This window comes from Rhinatrema bivittatum, chromosome 8 (assembly GCF_901001135.1).
Source record: "Rhinatrema bivittatum chromosome 8, aRhiBiv1.1, whole genome shotgun sequence".
NCBI lineage: Eukaryota > Metazoa > Chordata > Amphibia > Gymnophiona > Rhinatrematidae > Rhinatrema > Rhinatrema bivittatum.
In genome coordinates this window covers 73,597,913-73,619,139 of record NC_042622.1, presented here as the reverse complement: position 1 = coordinate 73,619,139, position 21,227 = coordinate 73,597,913, and the positions used below count along the sequence as shown (strand labels likewise).

Here is a 21,227-nt window from a genome sequence, read left to right as displayed (position 1 = left end):
GTTCATAATCAGGCCCTTTCTCCCCCAGCCAGTTTGATAAAATAACTCTTTTGCCTACAATGCCAGCTTTCCTAAGAAACATCTGAGTCGCTGAGGCGAGGGTAACATCTAGCATAGTTATGGTTCCGAAGAGCCATAAGTTAGGATGTAAAGGTAACGGGGCAGGAGTAAGTTGCTCACATAGAAGCTTTATTTTCCCCAAAATTACAGAATTAATGGGCACTCCCAGAAACAATGGAAGTACCTTCACTCAATCTACATCTCTGACACAACTTGGAATCGCTGATCTGCATCTGAAATGCTCAGATAGGGGTGATATATAGTTGTCAAAGGAATTTGTACTGGGCCTCTCTCAAAAGTATGTTATCTGAGATGTCGGGTAAGGTTACATAGTTATTTTTAAACCCAGTGAATGAGAGAGTAAAAAGAGTTCACCCCTTCCACTCCATATATATACCTTGTAATACCTGTGATTCTGTAATCCTCAGCAATGCCTTCAGTAAGGCTGACATGGTAGGGCATTGTGTCTTCCCCACATGTAGTACCTCCCTGCTCTGTTTTGTGGATGGGGTCTCTAACAGTTGCTGTGAGCTGCTCTTTATAAAGTGTTGCACTGTATGAGAGCAAAATAATTTGTATCTGCTACTTTGAATTGTTGCAGCTCTGTAATGTTAGGAGTCTTCCAGATATCGATTCAAATAACTGATATAGATTAGTCCATTAGTCTTCCATCGCCAAAAAGTGCCTGTCTCTAAACCTGGAGTAAACAATGGATGATGGGCAATTGTGATCATTGGAAATAAGCGGTGTGAGTGGCGGCAGTATATGCACAATTGCATCCACGCCTTCCTGCAGGTCCCTAGTAGCAGGTGAGATCTAAGGTGCAGTGGTAATCTTTGACTGTCTAATTGAAGTAGGTGGTTAAGTGACTGCACACCATACTACTCCAAAAGGCTATGATATGGGATAAAGTTCAAAAGCAAGAGTATCCAGTCCCTCACATACCTTAACGAGTAAGCTAGGTTATACACTTGCAGATTGGGAAGGCCCAAACCCCCTTCGTCCATAGGTCTCATCAGAATTTCCAGTGGCAATCTAGCCCGTCTACCCCGCCAGAGATATGATTGTAAGGCTCTGAGGAAAAGTTTAAGATCCCGCTTAGTAACCCAGATGGGTGTCATCTGCAATATATACAGCCATTTGGGGAAGAGAATCATTTTGAAAAGTTATATGCATCCTATTAAGGAGAGGGGCAGTGAGCTCCATCTAACTACAGTTGTTGTGGTATGGTGTAGTAAAGGTTGTATGTTGACTTTTTAAATATCTTGTATGTGTAGCAGGATTTTAATTCCTAAATATTTAAGCACGCTCGTCACCTATCACAGAGGGAAGGGTCCTGGCCAATTCAGTTGAGTGGTGCCTGTAATTTCTATAGCTTCAGACATCCTGATTTTAAGGCCTGCAAATTGTCCAAGTTGATGCTGTAACTGTAGTACTGCTGGCAGCGATCTGTGATGGTCTGTGAGGAAGATTAGTACATCGGCGAATGCCACCACCTTGAAAATATGATCCGGTCCTCCAAATCCTCGTATGTCCGGAAAAGCATCTAAGCTTGAAGTAGGGGGTCAATGGAAAGAATGTACAGCAAAGGCAATAGGGGACAGCCCTATCTAACTCGCCTCTGGTTGTTGATGTCTCCTGATAGAAGCTCATTAGCGATTATGCGAGAGATTGGTTTGTCATAGAGAAGGATATATTGCAAAAATTCATCCCAAAAACCAAATCTGCGAAGAACAGAGAATAAATATATCCAAGACACACGGTCGAACGCTTTTTCGGAATCAAACCCAATAGCTAGAGCTGAGATGTTTTGAGTTTGACAAATGGTAAAGACCGTAATTAGTTTAACTATATTCACGTTTGCTTTCCTACCCTTAACAAAACCTACTTGGGTAGGGGAGATTAGTGAGGGCAATATTAAATTTAGACGTTCAGCTAACACTTTCGCTAATGATTTTAAGTCACAGTTAGGTAAGGAAATTGGCCAATAAGAGGCAGGTAGTAAGGGATCTTTTCCCAGTTTAGGGAGTAAAGTGATATGAGCCAGATTAAATGTGGGTGGGAATGCCCTTTGAGTAAGGCCATCAATATAAAAGTTAGTCAGAGGTGTAAGAATATAAAGCAGTAAGTATTTTATAAAAGTCGTAGGAAAACCCATCTGGGCCCAGGGATTTCCCCGATTGTGCCGAGGTAATCACTTGAAGCACTTCAAAAGTCTGGATGGAGTGGTTCAAGAAATCTGATTGAGCAATCGTTATGTTGGACAGCAGGAGGCTTTGAAAAAAAGGAATTTTCCTCTTCTCGTCCCTCAACTGGATCAGCCGTATATAGCATCTCATAGAAGCATCTGAATACTTCACAGATTTTTCTTTTTTGTAGTTGTGTCTCCCCAATGCGTTTTCATGCGCGTGATGTATGTTTTCTGTTTGGCAGATTGTACAAGGTTCACTATGAGTTTCCCAGGTTTATTTCCAAACCGGAATAATTGCTGTTCCCCCTTGCACAGGGCATAATGAGCTCAAAAATTAAGAAGTGTGTTTAGTCGTTCTAACAGACTACAGTATGTGTTCCTGTTGGCTCCCGCAGGATTTTGAGTAAGATCGTTTTTTGCTTGTTTTAGACAGGTGTCTAACTGAAGAATGTCATTGTTCAGTGTTTTGTTTCGAAAATGGACATACGCAATTATTTCTCCCCGTAAGACCACTTTTCCTGTCTCCCAAAAGAGTTGGGGCTCGGAGACATGCTGTTGGTTATTGGTCAGAAAGCTTTGCCACTTATCTTTCAAAAAAAGTGTGGAATTTGGGATCAGCTTTAAAGTGAGTGGGAAACCTCCAGAAGTGTGGCGAGATCACGTTGGGTCCCATATGATATGTGACAGAGATCAGAGAATGATCAGAGATTATTTGAGTTTTTATATCTGTTTTGTCAACACGGAAAAAGGAGTCTTTAGATACTAAAATATAGTCTATGCAGGATAGTGAAAGGTGAGATCTGGAGATGTGGGTATAGTCCCTCTCTTCCGGGTGCAGTGTTCACCAAATATCTATTAAATTAAGTTGCTGACATAAGAATGCTATCCCTATTTTCTTTTTGTTGCCCTGTGTGCTGGTTTTTATTGGTAAGGCTGGGTGTTATCAATAGTAGGGTCATGTGTGCAATTAAAATCATCTGCAAACAGATGGGTTCCTTGCATGTGAGTGAGAACATTAGAAAGATGGACAAAAAAGGGATGTGAATAGATGTTAGGAGCATAAACATTGCAGATTGTGATCAATGCTCCAAGCCATTCCCCTATCAATAAAATATATCTACCTTCCGGGTCTGTCTTACATTTATGAACCTGGAAATTCGTGGTTTTGCTGATCAGTATGGCTAACCCTGCTTTCCTATTGAGAGCAGCAGCAGCAATACATGTACCCACCCAATCCCTCTGTAGTTTCTGGCTTTCTGCAGCAGATAAATGGGTTTCTTGTAGGCAAGCTATATATGTGTGCAGACATTTAAGGTGAGAAAGTACCTTCTTCCTCTTTATAGGGGATCCTAGACCATTGATGTTCCAAGAGACTAATTTATTCATTATAATTTAATCAAAGGTAATATGGTAACAATTCACTACTATTAAAGAGTAGGGAGGCCCCCAGCCTAGCCCCCCCCCCAGCCCCCCACCTAGCCTAGCAATATGTAAAAGTGCGATGCTGTCTCATTGATGAGTCCAGTACCTCTGCTCCAGTACGGTTGTATATACCTAATTCTTGCTGTAAAAATAAACAAATAGGAAAGACAAAGTTTCCCCCCCACCCTCCTCCCCTCACCCCCCCCTTCCATAACATACTCTCCTCCCGCCTCCCTCTTTCTTGACTAACCTCCCCCCAATACATCCAGATAACCCACGCACCCCCAGTCCAAAGAGAGAACCTCATTACTGAGGTGTCAAGGTCAAGTTCAAAGTGCCCAGGTGCCCTACTCCTATTGTGGGATCCTGAAAAGTTTTCCCAATAATAAACTCATAACCATAGATTACTGTAGTTAAAGCGTCCACTCGTCTGGATGTTAGCACTTCGCTCCATGAATCCTGAAGGCCGCGCTGAATTCTTGCAGGTCAGCGGTTTCTTACTATGAAGGCCGTCTGCCAAGCCTCAGTGGCATTCTTTAGTTCTAAAACCAAACAATGTCCAAATATAATGCTGAGTGGGTGTGGGAACCCCAAAGGACATCTTGAAGATGTTGATACCAACCACTATTATTCTGGTCACATGGTGTCTTTCCACGTCCCAATTGTTCCATGGAGATGCCATCCTTTCAGGTAAACATAAATCCACTCGGCTGTCCATCTGCAAAGGTTAACCCGCGCTGTGATTGTTTGTATGTTCTAGGTTTGTTCCTTCTTGTCCAACGCGCTCTCTATGTGTCCCAGCTACATACAAACAGAGCTACATGGCCTTGTCAAAAGCTGCAATCGTTCCCTATTAGCGCGGTACGCGTCATCCATTAAAGGTCGAACAGTCACTGTCCCCTCTAGTATACGGCCCCAGAAGGTTTAGCCAGTAGCGTTTTCATGCAGAAATCCAACCTTTGTGAGAAAGGAACAAAAAATTTCAAAGTCCCGTGTTTGCTGAGTCATGAACAACACTAAAACCGGCCCAACCACGCTGTACGAAAGGAACTTAATCAACCAAGTCACTTGTTCAAATTGTCCAGAAACGCTCTCACCTTGTCCAGTGTCTCAAAAAGATGTGAAATCTCCTCGTGTCAAACTCGCAGCTTGGCCGGATATTGCAAAGAAAATTTAATTTGCATTTTATGCAAGGTGGAGCACGTTGGAGAAAAGCTCTTGCGGAGCTCCGAAACTGTTGCGGAATAATCCTGAAATATGCGAATGCTTTGTTGTATAGCAATTCCTGTTTCTTGTATACGCGCGCCATATCATTTTTTGTTGGCAAAATTTAAAATTTTCGTTATGATCAGGCGCAGTCTATTCGCGGGTCTCTATGCCTAATCTGTGAGCGCACGCTATCACAAGTTTGTCTTGCATATCAGGGAGGTCAAGCTCCGTTGGTAGCCAAGCCTCTAATATTGAGCTCAGATTTTTCTCCATGATTGGGGGTTCCCAGAGTCAAAAACCGGAGGTTAGATAGTCATGCCCTACTTTCTAAATCGTCCAGTTTTATTTGGATATCGGAGAGCTTTTTATCCTGGGCTGCCATTTTGACCGCACTTGCGGTCACATCATCCTCCAATAGAGAAATCTGCCCCTCTTCCTGGTCTAATCGGGGATTGATCTCGTTGAGCGCGGCTAACCCAGCTGAGTGCTTCTCATACTACCTCCTTAATATTTGCAATGGTAACAACTGTAGCTGGGGTAGCCCCCGCATTATCACTCCCATTCGCCATCTTGGCTTCAGCTCCGCGAGGCTTTTCTTTATCCTTACTGCTTTTTGAAACAATTACGGGAGGTGATCTTTGTATATAATTAACTATCGACATAAGCCCCACTCTGTTCTGCCACTGATGATGGTAGGAGTTTTGTTGCTGCTTAGATGTGACGGGATTGTAGGAGCAGGCCCTAGGAGCTGAGGGGAAATCCATCCTCCCGGCTCACCACATCACGACCTCCCGCCACTTTTTTAATTAATCTGCATTTCATTGTAGCTCAGAGACATTATCCATTACTGAAGCCTGTCCAATGATAAGGCAATCTGGACTCTCACCTTCCCTTTTCTTTTTCTCCCTACCTTGCCACCTCCACTTCCTATATTTCCTGTCACCTTCCTCCTCTTCCTTCCCCATACCTAGCAGTTTCCCCTTCAACAGACACAGACCTCTATCCCGTTAGCCAGCAAGGGGATAGGGTCCCTACCATTATGCTGGCCTCTCCAGCACCACCGGTTTTTCTCTCTCTCCTCCTCCACTTCATCACCATCTCATCATCACCACCATAGCCATGTGTCTCCTCTGCAGATAGAGTGTAGGATCCCCACCAGCACTTTTGGTCTCTTGTCTCTCTTCCATTGGCAGAGGGTGAAGGCCTGCTGGCACTGCAGCCTCTACTCAACTGCAGCTCTTAGGACTGCTCTCCTCCCTCCTGTCAGTCACTGCAATGTGCCATGCCTGAAATGTGCCCTGCCTTGTGAGGGGCAGGGCACATTTCAGGGGGGCTAAGAGCAAAGGTTTTCATTCACCAATCACACCAACACAGGCTTGGGGAACTTTCCAGGTGGCAGAGAAGAGAGATGCTCATTTGCATACTGGTGATATGGGCACAGGTCAATTTTCCTATATTACAGATGAAAGAAGCTGACTTCCTTTCTTCTTTAAAATAAAATGGTTACCTCAGACTGCTCTGCTGGCCAACCATATCTGAGACGTATTTTAAGCTGCTGTGCTGTTTAAAACTGGTATTTTTCAGATTTTTATGTAAATAAGACTTTTGTGAATGTTATATTGTTACCCACCCCAAACTATGAAGAAACAGGAAATAAACGTTTTAAACATAGGGCAATCCATACAATAATGCAGAATCAATTTGCTCCTTATAAATGTACAGTTTAAAAATGAGTTTGGCCTGATCACTCCCTCTTGGGAGACTATCCATGCATCTAATTTTGAAAATGCTTTCTAACCTTCTACTATAGTTTACTGTCCTCCCATTGTGACCCCCCTGTTTTACAGTTTTCTTTCTACAACTAAACTGCCTTATTTGTGCATTATTTATAACTAAAATATTTGCTAGTATTTCTTCTCTAGGATATACAAGTCATTTCAGCTTTAGGATTTGCCACGTATCAGTCTAGCCCAGGAAGCAGAAGGGGTAGTCTACGTCCCATTATTCACTGTTTCGCTGCATGCTATACCAGCAAGTTGAAAGTGCTCAGTGTCTGTAAGATCTATGATCAGGAATGAATTGGGTTTTTTTCTGACGTAGATTCACAGAACTTGTGTTGAATATTTTTTGCAAGCTGACAAGAGGCAGTGCTGGACACAGACTTCTGGAGTCCATGTTAATGGGCTCCCCAGTCTCTTATTTCCAGTTTAACTTACCTGGATTTCACCCAGATTATCCTAAATTTGCCATGTTACTGTTCATCTATTAGATTTGGCCTTCTTTTCTAATTCAGAGTCGGGTTCCAAGACCACTTGATAAAGAACTAACTTCTATACTAGACAGATCATCTAATTTCCTTTAAGCTGCATGACAGAATAATTTTAGGTAACAGACCCTATAGAAAACTCTTTGGCAGATCTGGTTACTCAAGTAATTAATTTCTCCATGTTATTGCATGATAAAACTGGAATTGAGCAGGTTGACCTATGGCATGATGAAATCCTTAGGGCTTTTAATTCTGTAGCACCAATAAAGTTGTATAAGATCCCAAGACCTCACTCTGCACACTAAATTTGACAAAACTGAGTGCAAGATCCATTAGAGAAGTGATTATGAAGCTATACCTAACATCAGAAATGCCATGCTGGATCAGACTAAAGTCTATCTAACCCAGCATCCTATTTATTTCTCTCCGAGAGGCCAGTCCAGGTTGCAAGTATGCGGCTGATTCCAAAAAAATAAGTTTACTCATTACTCACTGCCAGGATTAGCAATAGCTTTCTCTAGTCTACCAGGCTGTTTTATGGACTTTGTCCAAACCTCTTTTAAACTCCACTATGCTAGCCACCTTGACCACAATCTCTGGCAACAGATTCCACAGCTTTTACATTGAGTGAAAAAGTACTTTCTATGACTTGCTTTATATCTGCTGGGTTGTTAATTTCATGGGGCATTCCCTTCTTTTAGTATTATTTGAAGTGGTAAACAGTTCTTTACCCGTTCTGCCATATTTTTATTATAAACTTCTATCATGTCCCCTCTCAGCTGTCTTTTCCAAGCTGAATAGCTCTAAATCTGTGTAGCATCTCATCAGAAAACAGCCGTTCAATTGCTTTAAAATTTCACACTCCTCTGCACCTGTTCTAGTTCCAGTGTCTTTTATGAGATAGGGGTGACCACAAGGGAACGCAGTACTTGAATGTAGTCACAATATGGACTGATCCAGAGGCAATATATTTTCCATTTTGTCATTCTTTTTCAAATCATTCCTAACATTCTTTTCTTTCTTGACCACCACTGCACTTACCTGTAATATCAGTTGCAAAGAATTATTTGGTTGAGACATAAGTCTTCTCAAAACTGTATAAAGGAAATTTTTCTGGATTTTAAAGTATAATTATATCCCATTCCAAGATATTGGTGTCTTATTTAGCCTGCTGTATGATTTTGGCAGATACTTTACAAGTAAACTATGAATGATTCCCTACATAAAGGAAGAAATTCCTATTGTAGTAAATTACAAGTTTACCTAGTCGGAACACCAAAATTATTTGAATTTCAGAATTTTAAGAACATAAGAAATAAATAAAATAATAATAAATACCATATTGGGTAAGACCAAAAGGTTCATCAAGCCCAGCACCTGATGACAGTGTCCATCTAAGTCACAATTACTCTACAGGGTCCCAAAAAATAAATCTAATCATTCTAGCTCATAACGAGCAATAAGTAGTGGTTTTCCCAAGTCTATATGGTTAATAGTAGTTTATGACTTTTCCTCCAGTAACTTGTCTAAACCCTTTCTAAACCCAACTGTGCTAATTGCTTTCACCACATCCTCTTGCAAGATTTCATAGTTTAATTGTGCACCAAGTAGAAAAACATGCCACACATTGTTTTAAATATGCTATTAACATCATGGACTGTCCCCTAGTCCTAGTATCTGAAAGGGTAAATAACTGTTTCCTGTTTACCTGTACCCGTTTGATCTCTTATGTCTCTTCTTAGCTGTCTTTTCTTCAAACTGAAGAGCCTTAACCTGTTTAGCCTTACCTCTCAGGGAAGCAATTCCCACCCCTTTATCCTTTTGGTCAGCCTTCTCTGTACCTTTTCTAGTTCTGCTATATCTTTGAGATGGAGGTAACCAGGACTTCACACAATAATCCATGGTGCGATCACACCGTGATCAACACTAAGACGTTATATCCTATTTTCCATTCCTTTCTTAACATTCTATTTGCTTTTTTGACTACCATCATGCACTAGGCCAAGGATTTCAAAGTACTGTCCACAATGACTCAACAGTTTTCCTGGGTGGCAACCCAGGAAACAGTATATTGTACCTAGATTTTGGATTATTCTTCCTTATATGCATCACTTTGCACTTGTATACTTTATATTTCATCTGCCATCTGGCTCCCAATTCCCTCAGTCTCAAAGTTATCATAATCAGCTCATGATCTAACAATTTGGAATAATTGTGTCATCTGCAAATTTGTTCACCTCGTTCTCTTTTCCAAATCATTTAGAAATATTTAAAAAAACACCTGTCCCAATGCAGACCCCTGGGGCACTACCCTATTTACCTTTCTCCACTGAAAGAAAATGACCATTCAGTCCTGCTCTGTTTCCTACCCTTTAGCCTATTACCAATCCACAATAGGACATTGCCTATCCCATAATTTTCTCATGAGGGACTTCATCAAATAAATTCTGAAAATGTAGATACACTATATCATACTGACTCACCTTTATCAACGTATTTGTTAACCCTTCAAAAAAAATCTAGAACTTGTAAGGCCACATTTCCCTTTGCTAAATCTATATTGGCTCTGCCCCATTAGATTCATTAAATTGCAATTTTGTTCTTCAGCATAAACTTCTATCATTTTTGATTGCACCCATGTCAGACTTACTCATCTAGATGTTCTCAGGATCACTCCTATAGCTTTTATTAAAAATGGATGTTACACAGGGCACCCACTAGTCTCATTGCTGATTTGAATGAGATTTGCAATTTTATTATTTAGTTCTTTCAGAACTCTGGGATGTATACCATCTGGTCCCCGTGATTTGTTACTTTTTAGTTGTTGATTCACTCTATTACATCTTCCCAGTTCAGTGTGATTTAATCACTCTGAATCACCCTCCCCCCACCCCACCCATTAAAAGTGTTTCTGGCATAAGTATCCTCCCAAAACCCTCTTCAGTAAAGACTGAAGCAAAGAATTCATTCCTTCTGCTATGGCTTCGTCTTCCGAGCCTTTTTTTTTTTTTTTTTTACCATTCAGCCATCTAGTGATCCAACCAACTCCCTCACAGGCTCCATGCTTTGCATGTATTTGAAAAAAAAAGTTTGAGTTCTTGCTTCTCCAGCAAGCTTCTTTTCAAATTCTCTTTTGGCTTACCTTATTAATAATTTACATCTAACTTGTTAAGTGCTTATGTTCTTACTAAATTTCCTTCATTTGGATCCACTTTTCTGTTTTGAAAGATGTCCTTTTGGCTTTTAATAGCCTCTTTCACATCACCATTTAACCATGCTGATAGTCATTTGTTCTCTTTTACCTTTTTAAAGGCATGAAAAGTTTAGTCTGGACTTCCAAGATGGTACTTTTAAACAGCTTTCACACCCAATGCAAACTGAACCTTTGCAACTGCTCATTTTAATTAAAAACTACTGCAGTAGTTTTAATATCCTCCCTTCAGTGATTTTGCTTAATTTTAATTACATTATGATTATAACTCAGTGACCCCACTGCTGTTGCCTCTCATATCAGTTCCAGCATAGCAATAAGAATTCAATTCTAACTTACCTGTTATGCCATTATCTTTTGAAGATACCACATTCTGAGCCATGCACTCCTCCTAAGCGACTGCCAGCTTTCATTCATGGTGCTCTCTCCCCTTTTTAAAAGGAGAACATCAGCATTCACGTTTTATCCTGGTTAAGGTGGAGCCCATCCTTTTAGAATGGGCTCCCCCCTTCTCCAAACTGTTGCCCAGTTCCTAACAAGTCTAAAGCCTTCTTCCCTGCACCATCACTGGAGCACTGCCTACTTCTGAGGTCCTGCACACAGAACAGAAAGCATTTAATTTAGATTTCTGCAGCTTTATAGCTGCAGGCTCTGCTGGAGGATCCAAGCCTCTTTGATAACTTTCAGTCAGGTTCTAGCCCTCCGGGCTTTAGTAGATGTGTTAAGAGCGAGACAGGAGCACCAATGTGATTTTAGCTCTCCTTGAACTAACTTCAGCATTTAATACAGTTGACTACTCCATGTTTAAATGTTTAGAAATACTGGAAGGATGTTCATTGCAAATTGTTTTAATAGAGAAAAGTTTTAATAAAGTAAATAAGTTCTAAGTGAGTATGCATCCTTTCAATGCCCTTTAGCCTTTGGAGTTGCTCAGTAGCTTTTTCATGCCTTTAAAAAGGTAAAAAGATGACCAAATGATTGTCTCAGGATATTCAATATTTGCAAATCCTTGCCAAGCTTATTTGATATTTTGACATTAAATTTCACATTTTTGCAATGTGCAAATTTATGTTGGTCTGGGATATCCACAAATAGAGACTAACCACAGACCCAATCAGTGCTTTAAAGCAATTTTAGACTGGATGGGCTCTAACAAGTTAAGTTTCACAAGGAATGTTAAGCCTTGTGAAAAACAAGTTCTTTGGCTTAGGCGACATGGGAACCCAGCCTTTGACTGAATGTTAATGGTGTGATTTTATTTTTAAAGAATCAAGTAGGAAGCCTTGGAATAATCCTGGACTCAGTTTAAATCATGGAAGTCTAAGTTGCTGCTACATCTGTGCACTCCACATTTAGAAAGCTAAATCAAATTAGACCCTTCTTTAACCAAGCAAATTTTGCCTTTGTTGTGGATGCTGTGATAATCTTGATTCCTCATAGAAACAAATGTGACAGCAGAAAAAGACCATATGTCCCATCTAGTTTGCCCATCCATTCAACTAATTTAGCTTTACAATTCCCATCACTCCCTCTGAGATCCCCTGTGTTTATCCCTTGCTTTCTTGAATTCAGACACTGTTCTCATCTCCACTACCTCCAATGGGAGGCTATTCCAGGCATTCACTACCCTTGCTATAAAGAAATATTTAGAGACTACCTGTTGTCACTGTCATTCTATGACCCCTCAATTCTAGAGCCTCATCTCCTGCTCATGAAAACCTTGGAAATCTTTACATTCCTCTATTATATGTCCTCTATCTCACCTTTCCTCTAGGATACGCATGTTTAGATCTTTAAGTCTGGCTCTACATGCTTTACAATGAAGACCACTGATCATTTTAGTACCTATGGATGGGTTTCGTGAGGTCTAACATCCTGCTGTCCTCAGAGAATACCTGTTACAGGTAAGCAACTCTTTCTCCAAGAACAAGCAGGATGGTAGTCTTCACACATGGGTGGATTCTCAAGCTATAGGCTGTCTGAGCAGGGCAAACCAGGAAATCGCACAGTGCTTCGCCACCTTCTGTACTTACTCCAACTGGTTTATATCCCTTTTGAAGGAACAGTCTCAAGCACTGTACACAATATTCCAAATGAGGTCTCAACAGAAATCTAGAGAGGCAATATTGCTTCCTTTTTTCTGCTGAGCATTCCTCTCCCTAAGCAGCCAAGCATCTTTCTGGCTTTTGCTGTTGCTCTATCCACTTGTTTGACCACCTTAAAATCATTAAGATACAATTACCCCAAAATCTGCTCCTCTTTCATGCTTAGAAAAATTGTCAATGCTGTACCCTCTCTCTTCCTTGGGTTTTTGCATCCTAAATGATTAACTCTTAGTTTTCAGAGCCTAGCTCACTCATTGAGCTTCACTAGATCCCTCCTATTTTCTACACATTCTTGGCTGTCTATCCTGTTGCAGATTTTAGTATTAGAAAAAAAAAATATACGTTCCCTGACCATCTTTCTGCAATGTCAATCCCGAAAAAGTTAAAAAGAACTAGTCAAAGAACCAATCCTGAGGCACACTACTAGTACTGCCCCTCTTCTCAGACTGAACTCCTTTTACCACACTTTGTTGCCTCCCACTCATCCAGTCACTCACTCTAGAGCCCACACCAAGGGAGCTCCAAGTTGCTTATGGAGAACCATAATCAAAGACCTTATTGAATACTACATCTAGTATTCTCCCTTGATCCTAACTCTCTAGTCACCCAAGCAAAAGAAATTGATCAGATTTGTCTGACAATATCTACCTCCAATAATACCATGCTGCCTCAATCTTACAATTAATTGGATTTCAGAAACTGCACTATCCTCTATTAACAGCAATTTCATTAATTTGCTCACCACTGAGATCAAACTGGCCTGTAGTTCAGAGCCTCCTGCATACTTCCACTTTTATGAACAGGAACCACATCCACCCAACTCTAGCCCTCTAGAACTATCCAGACTCAAAAGCAGCATTGAAAACGTCAACCAGTGGAGCTGCTAGAACTTCTCTTAGTGCCCTTAGATGTATCCCAAATAGGCCCCATCACCTTACCTACTTTAAGTTTAGTTAGTCCCTCACAAAAATACTTTTCTGAAAATTGATTTATTTATTTCACTTCCAATCTTATTTGTATTCATTTTATGTGGTTCTGCTCCTAGCCCTTCCACAGTTAACATCAAATCAAAATGTGTTAAGCAATTTTGCTATTTCCTCATCAGCTACCACATTCTTCCCCTTCACTTCCAAATTTCACAATGCCACTTTTGCAATTCCTTCTATCACTAACACATCTACATCCCCTTGTTTTACCATATTTGCTATTTTTTTTCCATTTGAATATTTGTATTCCCGATTACTTTCGTAGCTTCTTTTAGCATTTCCAAATGTTGTCGCCTTTCTTCTACTTTTGCCAATATCCTCCTAGACCTCCAGCAAGTAACTGAACAAAGCTATCACTGGTACTACCTGTATTTATGTTCCCTTAATTCTAAGTAATTTCCAAAAGTCACCTCAGGACCTTTCAAGCCAGTTGAGGCTAAAGGATAGCCAGAATGGATAAATGCAAAATAAGTTTTAATATATTTTGTCTCCAGTGTATAAAAATTATTCTTATGTGCATCCCAAAAATCTTGTATTGACCTGAGAACATGTTTGGGAACCTGTTTGGTCTCACTGCTTTGTCCATTTTTAAATTTTGCTGGCTTTGTAAATGGACTAGGGCAGTGATTCTCAACCTGTGTGTCGGGACACACTGGTGTGTTGCCAAAATTTGACATACAAGCCTATGCTTTCTATAACAGCCACATGTGCTTGCTGCTTGAGGAGAGTGCAAGAGCTGGTGCTTAAAATTCCTCATCACCGCTCCTTGTTGCTGCTTTTCCCTCAACCCTGGCAATCACCGCCCATCACAAATCCAAGCCAGAAATGTTGCAGGCATGCTGTATCCAGCCCTGTCATCCTGCCACAGGAGTTTGTATAAAAAAAAACTGTGTGCTGCATATGCATATCAGTCCCATATTTCTCACTGATGCAGTAAGATTATTTGTGAATACCAAGTATTTGTTCAATATTTTTCTTGGTCTTCAACATTCTTTTCTTTACAGTTTTACAGTCCAGTCTCCAGTACAAGAAAGTCTTCTTGCTTTACTGTCTTAGCTATTCTCTTCTCAGTTAGTGTCTTTGCTATACTACCTAGAGACCTTTTCCTATCTATCCTCTTATCTGTGATCCCTTATACTTGGTAAATACTAACCTTATCCTTACATTTCCAGACACCTCGCTTGAAAACTAAATGGCCTAGTTACTCTCAATTTCATTTCCCTAGTAAAAAGGGTATGTTGCCTCTACCATGGCTGTTGGCTTTAGGTATACCAGCTCAAGATAAGGGAACACCTCAGGGGCCATTAGCAGATGGTATAGAGATTAAGAACCTCACTTTTGTATGGCTCAAATCTACCACTGTACTTTTATTGAACCACACAACCAACTACACTAAACCTAATTGTGACTTCAGAAATGTTCTCCATTAAGAATAAAGTCTAAAAGTTACCTTCCATGCAAGTGCTAGAGGATCACCCCATTAAAGAAAAAACAGGCTCTTGTTCCTATTAGCTATGGTTGCAGCTAGTATATTCAAATCAATCTCAATGATTGAAGTCTCCCACCAGCAGCATCTGTTACTACCATGTTATGGATAGATAATTCATATAGTGATTTAGTGGAAACTGCCCTGTAAATCTACAAGTACACTGTTAATGACTGTTCCATTTCCTGTCCTTAAAATAATCTAGAGGAACTGACCTGATGGCTCAGCAGCAGTGGTTATATACTGCCACATAGGAGACCCAAAGTGGAATCCAATTCCTACTCCTTGGGCTGGCTAGAGAATTATGTATTCACAGCCCCTACAAGAGATGTGGAGTGTGGAAGGAAGAAAAGAGGGATGATGCCCAACAGTGGCCAGACTCCAGATGCAGATGGGAGGAACCATGAATCTGCAATGCCTAGGCTAGTTAGAAAAGTAGTTCTAAAAAGGAGGATGAGTAAAAGGAAGAAGGAGAAAAACCAAGACAGGTAGTTAAAAATAAAGGCTCATGATATGACAGCCCAACAGAGGCCAACTGCACTGAAAGCCAAAGAATCAAGAAAACACTATGCCAAAAAATAATGCAAAATAATCCAGTGCTGCCTCTTACTGTATTCCTGCATTTGCTGCTTTTGTGTTATTTTTCAAGTGACGTGTCATGCTTTCCTCTTTCCTACAAATGCTATCTTTTCTGAACAAAGAATAGCCTTGTAAAGGGGTGGTACAACATTCAAACCCACTTCTACCACTATGGCCTACTTGTCTGGGATTTTATTACTAGATTTTGATTTACATTTTGTGGGCATGACTTTTCAGACTTTGCTTGCTCCATCTACACTACGATACTCCTATACCTAATCCTGTAATTTACAGACATGTATGTTTCTTATAACTATAACTTCATTCACTTATGGAAGCTGGCAGCCTGGTTCTCCTTACTTCCATCCATCATACCCCTTCAGCTAGAGTTTATTTAAAAAAAAAACAAAAAAACCCCAACCTTCTTGACAATTTGGGATTGAAGCTGTTCGAGGGCTTCAATCCTTATCTCAGATGAAAAAAAAAATTTGATTTGGATCTTATCCAGTTATCTGATGTCCCACAGAGTGAGATCATATAAAGTGCATTTGCTCTGCCAATCTTCATCTATTGAAATGACAATTTGAAAATAAAACAGGCTTACATTTGTATACTTTTAATAGCTCCTCCAAATATAAAGGGTTTAACACACTTTAACCCAGTTGCCTGGAACCCACAGCTCAACTGACGTGTTATTTTCTTCTAGCATTAGAGTAAGACAGGGAATACTTTACCTAACACACACCAAGTGCGCTGCAAGAATAGGGCAAAACCGGAACTACACATAATGAGATCATGCTGTTTGAGATATTTAAGACATATCAGCTTTTAAAATATGCTAGAGAATTCAGCTTCCATTGATCAGCATAAAAAAGGTCATATTGTAATTTAAAGATGTGGACAATGTTAAAGATTTTTAAAAAATGAAACTATTCTAGAGTAAACAAACCCTTAGCTTTTCTAGGTAATGTCTTGTTTTTAATGTTTTTCTAAACATTAGAACTCAAATGACTGATGCCAGAATTGGCAATATACTAGACAAATCCACGTGCTTTCCATGATTTAATTTACCATGCTGGAAAAGAGCTCTGCTGAATAAAATTTCACACTGACTAGGGCTGCTGTGATGTAAACCTATTATGCAATGCTGTATCAGGATTCATACTGCATTTCTGGCCAACAAATAGATATACGGGCTGATTCAGTAAAATACGCAGGAGAGCCGGCGCTCCGAGGCGAGCGCGCACTCTCCCAACGCGCACCCAGACCACTCTCCTGGGCACGTGATTCTGTATGCAAATGAGGGCCCGTGCTAATAAGGAGGCGCTAGGGACACTAGCGCGTCCCTAGGCATCCTTATTGGCAGAAGCGGCGGCTGTCAGCGGGTTTTGACAGCCGACACTATTTTACCGGCGTCGGTTGTCGAACCCGCTGACAGCCATGGGTTCGGAAAACGGATGCCAGCAAAATTGAGTGTCCGTCTTCCAACCCGCTGGCAGATTTTCTTTTTTGGGGGGGGGCTCCGACTGAATATCACTATGATATTAAGTCGGAGGATGTACAGAAAAAGTTTTTTCTGCTTTTCTGGACACTTTCCTGGTGCCGACCGAAATTAACGCCTGCCTTTGGACAGGCGTTAATTTCTGAGAGTAAAATGTGCAGCTTGGCTGCACATTTTACTTTCTGTATCGCACGGGACTAACAGGCTCATCAACATGCATTTGCATGTTGAGGGTGCTATTAGTTTCGGGGGGGGAGGGGGGGGGGGACGGGACACGCGTTTTCCATGCGCTATTACCCCTGTACTGAATCGGCCTGATAGTTAAGTGTTCGGTAATTAGACTTGAAAAGGATCCAAAATACCAGATTCTGCAAATGAGAAAGCAGCTACTTGTCTGGATGGATACATGCATGATAGACTAATTAAAAGCAACCTTATAGAATCAAATACAAAATCTTTATGCTTGCCAGAACAAAAAGGTACAACATACAGGCACTGCATTCATTCAGCCACTGACCACCAAATCAATTGAAATTTTGCCTATTTAACTCCTCATTATGTAAAATCATACCTATTCTTTTTACCTCATGAATCAGGTTCAATAGGAGTTGTGAACAGTCCAAACTGAGCTGACATTGCTTGCATGTCATGTGTTTTTGTCCACCTGGCAAGAAGATTTTAGATTAGGGGTGGTCAACTCTGGTCCTCAAGAACCAACATGCCTGGTTTTCAGGATATCCATAACAAATATGCACAAGATTTTTGTATACCATGGAGGCAATGTATGGAAATCTCTCTCATGCATATTCACTGTAATATCTTGAAAATCAGATCCGTTTGTGATTCTTCAGAAGCAAAATAGGCCAATGCTGTTTTAAATATTTGGCTATTGCTTTTACATTTATGAGGTACATACTGAGCCCCTGTGCGGCTCAGTTAGTTATCCTAATAAACTTACCCAGTTAACGAAGCCCATTTATTCAGCAGCACAACTGCCATTTAACAAATCCAGCTCTCTTACATTTAATTGGATAAATTTATCTGGCTAACTTTAGGGCAGCCCTATCGGCTGACCAGATTTAGATGGATAAATTATCTGGCTAACTCTGAATATCCAAGTTAGCTGGATTACTTATCTGGTTAAGTCCGCTCTTCCCCAGAATGCTCTTAGCTGGCTATGTGGCGGGCAGGGCAACTATTTACCCAAATAACTAGCTATCCAGCTAAGTGGCAGCAATTCAGTAGGGTCTGACATTCAGTCGCTGCTACTTAACCAGATAAGTTGGGACTTATCCAGCTAAGATGCACTAAATATTGCCCTCTATAATTTTTGGATAAACACTTTTTTAAATGTATCTGCCCTCCAGTGTTTAGAAATTGATTTGATCCCAATCCTATTTCTGCTAGTGTGCCTAGCATTCATATAAGATTTTAAGGCCAAAGCAAAACGACTAAGCAGGAAGAGTAAGGGAACGTTGCTTTTTAGTCAACAAATGACAAATTTAAACATTTTCCAGGACAGATTTTCTTTACTGCTTGACTAATTTGGTTTTTTCCTCAAGCCTGCAATGTTTGATTACACTGGGAAATCCCTTTATTTGGTTCTCTAATCCAGGGGGTTTTATGATAAACTAGTAGATACAGGCTGCATAAAAACAAAAATACAACTTAAAATATACAATAGTTGGTAGACACGATCCCCTACATTTGCATGTCCATAAAGATGCTTTAAAATGGTAATATTACTGTAAAAAAAAAAAAAGGACATGGGCACCTGCGGAATCAACCTACCTTTTAATGGCAAAATAAGGATGATCTGCTATGGAGGCAGGAAAAAAAGTTAACTAAGGTAGAGATAGGGACCTTTGTTTTCAGTTTTTAATTTTCCCTGGAAATTATCAATGTTTATTATAACCAACAAAATGGCAGAAAAATCATTAAAAGACAACTCCTTCCCACCAAAGATTTTTTCCTGATTTTGTTGGTTATAGAACACCAATAAATTCTTTGGGGAAATAGAAAATGAAGGTCCCTAGGTACAGACCATACTAACAGAAGTGGTCACACAGATTTAGGAAGGGTTCTTACAAACCTGAAGATTAGAAAAATACTTTCCCACCATATCCGTGGAGAAGCCTGTGAAACTTAGATGAACCCTAGATGGTTAGGGTATATAACAAGCAGCTCACAGACCTGCATCCACTATTTTATTTCAGGTAGCTCAACCTACTTTCTTTTTTCTTGTATTTTAGTCTTTATTCTGTTATTGCCTTATTTGAATTTTATATGTATTGAGGGTAACTTTCAAACATGTGGCAGATATACAAATATATGGCCATGCAGGGATCTACAACAGTATTTTATAACCCACGCAAATTATAAAATAACCTTCTCCACCCCACAATATAAGCGCATATGTATGCTTATGCGTGAATGCATTGAAAGCATGTATTTTTCCTACCAATTTTAAATATACGCACATAGGTCAAGCACACGTAAAACCCAATCTACGCGCAGAAGTCAAAATATTTTAACATGCACACGTAATTGAAATTATAAGTTTTCCCTGATTCCTCCATCAGTTCACTCAGAACTTCTCTAAGTCAAAGACTACTGGTTCTTCAGCCTGAACTCCCCCATTCACTCAGACCTCCCACCCAGGCAACAGTATACAACAAATATGTCTAATAATGAAGGAATTAGCAGGTGTAAAATTATGCAAGTATGTTTCCAAATTTATGCACCTGCTTTTGAAACAGCAAATTACACACGCAATCATTGGCCCCCATCTTGGAACAATCCTAGACCATCCCTTTTATCTTTGTGTATATATGCACACCAAAAAAAATGCATATTTGTGTTTTAAAAATAGCAATTATGCAAGTACAGGCTACTTATACTCAAATGCTAATTTTTATACATGCAACTCTGAAAATTCACCCCTATTTATAGTTTTAAAAGAGGCACAAAAGGGTTAATAGAACACAAATAGAATAAGTTTTAGCTTAATTCTCACAAATCCCATGCCAGACTGGGAATGAACCATAAACTGCCATGAATCCAGCTGTTATTACTTTCTAGTCCCTACTTTAAACACATCATGTCAATCTCTGTAGTGCTCAGCATTAAATTCCTTTACACTGATAGCAGTTATGATAGGAGGAAGACTCAATAACAAATGAAAAGAACTCTGCAAAAAATTGTGAAGGGGGGAGACAATCTAGTTATTCAAACGTCTGTTTATGTCCAAGATTAAAAAGGAGAACACCCCAAGTGGCTATTACTGATTTTAAAAAGTCACTTAACTTGTGCAGAAGGAGAAAAGATTTTTGTTCAGATTTTTATAAATCAACAAAATGTCAGTCTAGAATTCAACATCTTCTGTATTGCATTCAAAAAGTGGGAAGAAGAAAATAATTTGTGAACAGCATCCATCCAAAAAAAAAAAACCAAACAACCCAACAGTATAAAACATATCATTGCTCCTTTGTTGTGCTATGTGTAAATACACCATTGAACATGTGCCATTATGAAATTAGATATACCATTGAAATGGCACCATAAGATACAGCTGTGCTTCTTATAAAACAAAACCTTAACTTAGAATATGATTTTTAAAATGGATTAAGCTTTTATTTAAGAATTGTTCTGGGTTCAGATTGGCACAAAATCATTGTTTTACTCAACTACATGTATGCAAGAAAAACTCAAGTAATGGCCAAGCTTAGCAACCATTTTATAATCCCGCATGTACCAGAAGAAGCAATAATGCAGATATGACATTGGTTTCCATTTGGCAGAGAGAAAAACAAACATTCAAGTAAACATTTATTTGTATCGTATACAGCTCAAAATAGTAAACAGCTATGGTTACCTTTCAAAATGTCCTCTGACAGACTTCAAGAAAAACAGCATAAAAACAGGTGTACAAGTACCTTGTAATCTGGTCATTCCCTGAACAAGATATGGCTTCCTGTTGAAGCTCATTCCACTTCTAAACAGGAAACACTAAATAAACAGCCCATTTTCTTGTGTTTGACTTGTTTATTCAATTATGTCAAATTTCATCTTTGTTTCAGAACACAAAACACTTCTAATTTCGTATATGTACATAATGTAAAAAATACAAGACATCACAATTTCAACTAAATTTGTTTCCACTGCTAAATCTCCTGGCAATTAGCTATACTGGACATTTACTGCCCCATCTG

The 21,227-nt window shown here is 39.7% G+C and overlaps 1 protein-coding gene across 8 annotated transcripts in view; it reads right to left on the bottom strand.

The window, feature by feature from the left end:
* The window catches only part of LOC115096893 (copine-1-like), a 238,687-nt gene that overhangs the window by 165,589 nt on the left and 51,871 nt on the right, over positions 1–21,227 (bottom strand). The gene's annotated exons all lie outside the window — the stretch shown is intronic.